This window comes from Bombina bombina, chromosome 7 (genome assembly GCF_027579735.1).
Source record: "Bombina bombina isolate aBomBom1 chromosome 7, aBomBom1.pri, whole genome shotgun sequence".
Lineage (NCBI taxonomy): Eukaryota > Metazoa > Chordata > Amphibia > Anura > Bombinatoridae > Bombina > Bombina bombina.
The window spans coordinates 635914931-635923726 of record NC_069505.1 but is presented as its reverse complement, the minus strand read 5'-3'; the positions used below and the strand labels follow the sequence as shown (position 1 = coordinate 635923726).

At 35.0% G+C, this 8796-nt stretch overlaps 1 protein-coding gene across 1 annotated transcript in view; it reads left to right on the top strand.

Moving 5' to 3' along the window:
• Positions 1-1345: 1345 nt before the first annotated feature.
• NKPD1 (NTPase KAP family P-loop domain containing 1) overlaps positions 1346-8796 on the top strand; it is a 62871-nt gene continuing 55420 nt past the window's right edge. The window contains exon 1 of the mRNA XM_053689221.1: positions 1346-1666. The gene's annotated coding sequence lies outside the window, so the exon portion shown is untranslated. The remainder of the gene's footprint in view (positions 1667-8796) is intronic.

Below are 8796 nucleotides of genomic sequence, written 5' to 3'. Positions count from 1 at the left end.
TATTTATTGTTATTATTGTTATTATTATTATTATTATTGTTATTATTATTATTATTATTATTACTATTACTATTATTATTATTATTTATTGTTATTTTGTTATTATTATTATTATTACTATTATTATTGTTACTACTATTATTATTTATTATTATTAGTACTATTATTATTATTATTATTTATTATTATTATTTATTATTAGTACTATTATTATTATTTATTGTTATTATTGTTATTATTATAATTATTATTGTTATTATTATAGTTGTTATTATTATTATTACTGTTATTATTATAACTATTAATCTTATTACTATTATTACTGTTATTATTATTACTATTAATATTATTATTATTATTACTATTATTATTGTTACTATTATGTATTGTTATTATTATTATTATTATTATTATTATTATTATTGTTATTATTGTTATTATTATTACTATTATTATTATAACTATTAGAATTATTATTATTATTACTATTATTATTATTATTATTATTACTATTATGTATTGTTATTATTATTACTATTATTATTGTTATTATTGTTATTATTATTACTATTATTATTATAACTATTAGAATTATTATTATTATTACTATTAATATTATTATTATTATTACTATTATTATTGTTACTATTATGTATTGTTATTATTATTACTATTATGTATTGTTATTATTATTACTATTATTATTGTTATTATTGTTATTATTATTACTGTTATTATTATAACTATTACAACTATTATTATTATTATTATTATTACTATTAATATTATTATTATTATTACTATTATTATTGTTACTATTATGTATTGTTATTATTATTACTATTATTATTGTTATTATTGTTATTATTATTACTGTTATTATTATAACTATTACAACTATTATTATTATTATTATTATTATTATTATTATTATTACTAATCATAGTAATAATAACATTAATTAAAATAATTATATTGTGTAGCAGTTAACAATAAGTAATCCTATTAATTTGCTACAAATGCAGATATTAAGTAAGCAGCATATACAAATATTTCTTATAAATCAATATGATGTGTTGTTCCTTTTCTGACACAATAACTACAGGGCTGTGTCACTAACAAACTACAAGAACATAAACCCAACTGGTTAGACAAGATCAGGGCAGTGTGGGAGGAAATAATCACCACTTAATAGGTGTTCAGGAATTTGTTTTGAAATTATAAGCATAAAAATGTGTCTCATTACCGTGAAATCGGGATTTGTTTTGTTTATTTAGACTGGCAGAGAGAGATGGTTATTCTGCTGTTTAATGCCCTCTCTTTACAGACACCGGTACAACATACATCAGGAATTGTTATTGTTTAGCTTTGCTTGGTAGAGCTGGACTTATGTTTTATAGGTTTAGATTTATCTAATTATTCTGGTTAGTTCATTCATATACTTAACTCTAGCTTGGGTTGTGCATTGCCTGGGCAGTATGCATCATCACAATAGCATATGGTCACATTTTCGAAGTGAACATTTTATAAGTGAGGCATTAAGATAAGATTTATACCCAGTACTCACCACAGTGCTGCTAATTAAGACAGAAATCTGCCAATTGACATCTGCGGAAGAAATGCACACAACATCAAGCTAACCATATTATCTCTCTTCTGCTTTCAGGTACGTGAATAGAGTCCTTGTTTATCTGCAAACTATTCACTGCATTCTGTTGTTTTTTTCTCTCTCCTGTAACTCTCTATTGGTACGTGAATAGAGTCCCTGTTCATCTGCAAACTATTCACTGCATTCTGGTGTTTTCTCCTCTCCTGTAACTCTCTTTTGGTACGTGAATAGAGTCCCTGTTCATCTGCAAACTATTCACTGCATTCTGTTGTTTTTTTCTCTCTTGTAACTCTCTATTGGTACGTGAATAGCTTCCCTGTTCATCTGCAAACTATTCACTGCATTCTGTTGTTTTTTTCTCTCTTGTAACTCTCTATTGGTACGTGAATAGCTTCCCTGTTCATCTGCAAACTATTCACTGCATTCTGTTGTTTTTTTCTCTCTCCTGTAATTCTCTATTGGTACGTGAATAGCTTCCCTGTTCATCTGCAAACTATTCACTGCATTCTGTTGTTTTTTTCTCTCTTGTAACTCTCTATTGGTACGTGAATAGCTTCCCTGTTCATCTGCAAACTATTCACTGCATTCTGTTGTTTTTTTCTCTCTCCTGTAATTCTCTATTGGTATGTGAATAGAATCCCTGTTCATCTGTAAACTATTCACTGCATTCTGTTGTTTTTTTTCTCTCTCTTGTAACTCTCTTTTGGTACGTGAATAGAGTCCCTGTTCATCTGCAAACTATTCACTGCATTCTAGTGTTTTCTCCTCTCCTGTAACTCTCTTTTGGTACGTGAATAGAGTCCCTGTTCATCTGCAAACTATTCACTGCATTCTGGTGTTTTCTCCTCTCCTGTAACTCTCTTTTGGTACGTGAATAGAGTCCCTGTTCATCTGCAAACTATTCACTGCATTCTGGTGCTTTCTTCTCTCCTGTAACTCTCTTTTGGTACGTGAATAGAGTCCCTGTTCATCTTCAAACTATTCACTGCATTCTGGTGTTTTCTCCTCTCCTGTAACTCTCTTTTGGTACATGAATAGAGTCCCTGTTCATCTGCAAACTATTCACTGCATTCTGGTGCTTTCCGCACTCTTGTAACTCTATTTTGGTATGTGTATATGTATATTGAGCCTATGATTTTAGGTTGTTAAATAGGTCCTGCATTTATTGTAATGTTATTCCCAATGCCTTATTTCTAATGTTTTGTTAATTGCCATGTGATGTTTAATCCTTATCAATACTTGATATTATTCTTAAATTTATAGCTGTCGTATGCCACAGCTTCAACCTCCTCCAAATGTTACTGTCTTGTTTATCTTAACTTATCTTACCCTGACCTGACCAGGATCTAACTTTTCAATTGGACTTTTAAATTGTCTTGACTTAGCCATCAACTAATTTAGTGGACCAGCTGACTGCCCTGCCTATATACTTAACTCTTGTTTGGGCTGTGCATTGCCTGGTCAGTGTGCATTGTCAGAATAGCATATGTTTACATTTCTAAAGTGAACATTTTATAAGTGAGGCGATAAGATAAGAATTATACAAGAATTGGACAAGGGGCAAGACACAAGGCACGTACTCATATAATGTTGTATTTTAAGTATCTCATTGTTTCCTCATGCAAGTGCTGCTGTAATACTCTGTTTTATGTGTTTATTTGGTTCCCACTTTTGTAAAAACGCTCAATGTATTCATATTCCTTTTTGCTACCTCTTTTTTCTATAACAAACAACTTTACTCAATTACTTCTTCCCCCTCACCACCTGCACTGTTCATTAGCCCATCTCTCTTAAACTCACCTTACTTTTGTGCTCATGAACTTTACACATTCCTAAACACCCTCTCTCCCCCTGCACCTCATCCCAAAAACATGCTCATCTGGCCCCTCCTACCATAGCTTGGAAATTACACACTAATGTCCTCTCACTACCTTAAGCTAAATCTCTCCAAAACGGAGCTCCTTTTTTTCCCCCCTTCTTCTAAAATTTCCACCCCCCATCTCTCTATAACTGTAGACAACTCCATCATTACCCCTACTCCGCATGCCCGATGTCTTGGGGACACATTTGACTCAGATCTTTATTTCACTCCTCACATTCAGTCCTTGGCTAAAGCCTGCCACTTCCACCTTAAAAACATCTCTAAAATTAGACTTTTTCTTACACAAGATACAACTAAGATTTTAATCCACTCTCTCCTCCTTTCCCGCCTCGATTACTGCAACTCCATCCTCTCTGGTTTCCCTAGCTGCCACCTAGCTCCTTTACAATACATAATGAATGCCTCTGCCAGGCTCATCTTCCTTTCACGTCGCTCTTCATCTGCAACACCTCTCTGCCAATCCCTTCACTGGCTTCCTCTTGCCTCTAATATTAAACACAAAAATCTGATTCTGATATACAAAGCCCTCAACTGCACTGCTCACCCCTATATCTCAGACCTTGTCTCCAGACACTCTCCCTCCCGTCCCCTTCGCTCTGCTCATGACCTCCTACTCTCCTCCTCTCTTGACACCTCATCACACTCCCGTTTACAGGACTTTTCCAGACTGACTCCCATCTTGTGGAACTCTCTACCTCACTCCGCAAGACTCTCCGCTAGTTTTGAAAGCTTCAAGTGCTCCCTAAAGACTCTACTGTTCAGGGATGCATACAACCTACACTAACCTTTCTTTATACCAGTTCCTCTCCTCCATTCCTATCTCCTGAACCCCCTTAGCATGTAAGCCTAAGAGCCAAACTGTTTGCAGATCACCTTCATAAGAGTTGACTACAACAGTGCAACTCTCGGCAGGGCCCTCTACCCATTTGATCCCTATAAATGTTACCTTGTATACCGCCTATGTTTATAGTGCTGCAGAATCTGTTGGCGCTCTACAAATAACTGATAATAATAATAATAATAATAAATCTCAAAAGATTTTCATGTATACAGTATGAAAACTGAAATACTAAGATTAGATGATAGACAGACAGGTAGACAAGAACACAGATGATATATAGAAAGATAGATAGATAGATAGATAGATAGATAGATAGATAGAAACAGTCTTGTGAAAAATAAAATACACCTCTTTGAATTCTATGGTTTTGCGTATCAGGACATAATACAAATCATCTGGTCCTTTGCAGGACTTAAAATTAGGCACATACAACCTGAGATGAACAACAACACATGACATATTAATTTATTTGTTTAACAAAAATAAAGCCAAAAGGGAGAAGCCATGTGTGTACTCAGTTTTTCTCATTACGATTGATAGCGAGATAGATAAAGATAGATAGATAGATAGATAGATAGAACATGATTTGTTCTCTTGGTATTCTTTGTTTAAAACCATACCTACTAAGGCTCAGGAGATGGGAACTAGCTGCTGATTGGTGGCTGCATATATATGCCTTTGTCATTGGCTCACCTGATGTGGTCAGCTAGTTACCAGCAGTGCATTGCTGCTCCTTCCACAAAGGATACCAAGAAAATAAAGCTAAATTTATAGCAGAAAACAAATTGGAAAGTTGTTTAAAACTGTATGTTCTATCTGAATCATAAAAGAAAAACATCTGGGTTTTATGTCCCTTTAAGTCTGGTTTGGCTTTTCCAGATAAGGGAACTGGTGGGTGGTATGTGGCAAACAATGTGTTAATCTGTTCTAATAAAATTCAGACTCTGCTGATATATTAATCTATTAGATGACTGCAGAAATATGTTGTTATTTCCAGGTGTTTACTGTCTCTTTATCCCTATATGTAAGTAAAAAAACACCCCCATAATCCATTCATAATACTGATCTGACGAGATTCCTAGACATCTAACACGGGGTTAATGCGTCATTTTCATTTCTTATGACACTGAGGCAGGTGACAGCATTAAACAAAAGCAAAAATGTCACCAAAATAGGTTTGTCACTCACTGGGGTGGGGAGATACAGTAGATTGCAGATAATTAGACACATTTGTTAGCTATTAGCCATCAGAGCAAAGGTCTGAGAGTGGAGGGGAATTATTTACATAATCTAGAATATTAAGGGTTAAAAACTAGAATAAAAATAGCCATAGCAAGTACAAACAATGACCACTACATTATAGTCCTATACAGAGATATGCAGTAATTACATGTTGTTATATACACACGCATGCGCTAATGACACATACAAACAATAACTGCTACATTATAGTTCTATACAGAGATATGCAGTAATTACATGTTGTTGTATACACACGCATGCGCTAATGACACATACAAACAATAACTGCTACATTATAGTTCTATACAGAGATATGCAGTAATTACATGTTGTTGTATACACACGCATGCGCTAATGACACATACAAACAATAACTGCTACATTATAGTTCTATACAGAGATATGCAGTAATTACATGTTGTTGTATACACACGCATGTGCTAATGACACGTACAAACAATGACTACTACATTATAGTCCTATGCAGAGATATGCAGTAATTACATGTTGTTGTATACTCACGCATGTGCTAATGACAAGTACAACGACTACTACATTATAGTCCTATACAGAGATATGCAGTAATTACATGTTGTTGTATACACACGCATGCGCTAATGACACGTACAAACAATGACTACTACATTATAGTCCTATACAGAGATATGCAGAAATTAGATGTTGTTATATACACACGCATGCGCTAATGACACGTACAATGACTACTACATTATAGTCCTATACAGAGATATGCAGTAATTACATGTTGTTGTATACACACGCATGCGCTAATGACACGTACAAACAATGACCACTATATTATAGTCCTATACAGAGATATGCAGTAATTACATGTTGTTATATACACACGCATTCGCTAATGACACGTACAAACAATAACTGCTACATTTTCGCCTAGATTACGAGTCTTGCATTAGCCTTAAAAAGCAGCGTTGAGAGGTCCCAACGCTGCTTTTTAACGCCCGCTGGTATTACGAGTCTTGCAGGTACAGGTGTACAGCTCACTTTTTTTCCGCGATTCGAGCATACCGCAATTCCACTTACGTCAATTGCGTATCCTGTCTTTTTAATGGGATTTGCCTAACGCCGGTATTACGAGTCTTGGAAAAAGTGAGCGGTACAGCCTCTCCTGTCAAGACTCCTACCGCATTTAAAAGTCAGTAGTTAAGAGTTTTATGGGCTAACGCCGTAACATAAAACTCTTAACAAAAGTGATAAAAAGTACACTAACACCCATAAATAACCTATTAACCCCTAAACCGAGGCCCCCCGCACATCGCAAACACTTACATTTTTAACCCCTAATCTGCCGACCGGACATCGCCGCTACTTCAATAAATATATTAACCCCTAAACCGCCGCACTCCCACCTCGCAAACATTAGTTACATTTTATTAACCCCTAATCTGCTGTCCCTAACATCACTGACACCTACCTACATTTATTAACCAATAATCTGCTGCCCCCAACGTCGCAGCAACTATATTAAATTTATTAACCCCAAAATCTAAGTCTAACCCTAACACCCCCTAACTTAGTTACTAACTATTTAATACCTTCCTAGTTAAAATAATTACAAATGTACCTGTAAAATAAACCCTAACCTAAGTTACAATTACACCTAACACTACACTATAATTAAATTAATTACCTAAACTAACTACAATTAATTACAATTAAATTAAATAAACTAACAAACACTAAATTACAGAAAATAATAAAATAATTACAATTTTTTTAAACTAATTACACCTAATCTAATCCCCCTAATAAAATAAAAAAGCCCCCCAAAATAATAAAAATCCCTACCCTATACTAAATTACAAATAGCCCTTAAAAGGGCCTTTCGCGGGGCATTGCCCCAAAGTAATCAGCTCTATTACCTGTAAAAAAAAAGACAATACCCCCCCAACATTATAACCCACCACCCACACACCCAACCCTACTCTAAAACCCACCCAATACTCCCTTAAAAAAAACTAACACTAACCCCTTGAAGATCACCCTACCTTGAGACGTCTTCACCCAGCCGGGCAGAAGTGGTCCTCCAGATGGGCAGAAGTCTTCATCCGATCCGGGCAGAAGAGGACCTCCAGACAGGCAGAAGTCTTCATCCAGACAGCATCTTCTATCTTCATCCATCCGGAGCGGAGCGGGTCCATCTTCAAGCCATCTGACGTGGAGCATCCTCTTCCATCCGACGACTATCACCAAATGACGGTACCTTTAAGTGACGACATCCAAGATTGTGTCCCTTCAATTCCGATTGGCTGATAGAATTCTATCAGCCAATCGGAATTAAGGTAGAAAAAATCCTATTGGCTGATGCAATCAGCCAATAGGATTGAAGTTCAATCCTATTGGCTGATCCAATCAGGCAATAGGATTGAGCTTGCATTCTATTGGCTGATTGGAACAGCCAATAGAATGCGAGCTCAATCCTATTGGCTGATAGCAGCGCTGGTATTGAGGTGAGATGTGGAGCTAAATTCTGCTCTACGCTCACCTTTTTGTGACTAACGCCGGGTTTAAAAAAACCTGTAATACCAGCGGTACTTTAGGTGAACGGTGAGGGAAAACTGTGCGTTAACACCGCACCTCTGTTATCGCAAAACTCATAATCTAGATGTATAGTTCTATACAGAGAAATACAGTAATTACAAGTTGTTGTATACACACGTATGCGCTAATGACACGTACAAACAATGACTGCTACATTATAGTTCTATACAGAGATATGCAGTAATTACATGTTGTTGTATACACACGCATGCGCTAATGACACGTACAAACAATGACTGCTACATTATAGTTCTATACAGAGATATGCAGTAATTACATGTTGTATACACACGCATGTGCTAATTACAAGTACAAACAATGACTGCTACATTATAGTTCTATACAGAGATATGCAGTAATAACACATGGTTGTATACACACACATGTGCAAATGACACGTACAAACAATGACTGCTACATTATAGTTCTATACAGAGGTATGTAGTAATTACATGTTGTTGTATACACACGCATGCGCTAATGGCAAGTACAAACAATGACTACTACATTATAGTTCTATACAGAGATATGCAGTAATTACATGTTGTTGTATACACACGCATGTGCTAATGGCAAGTACAAACAATGACTACTACATTATAGTTCTATACAGAGATATGCAGTAATTAGATGTATACA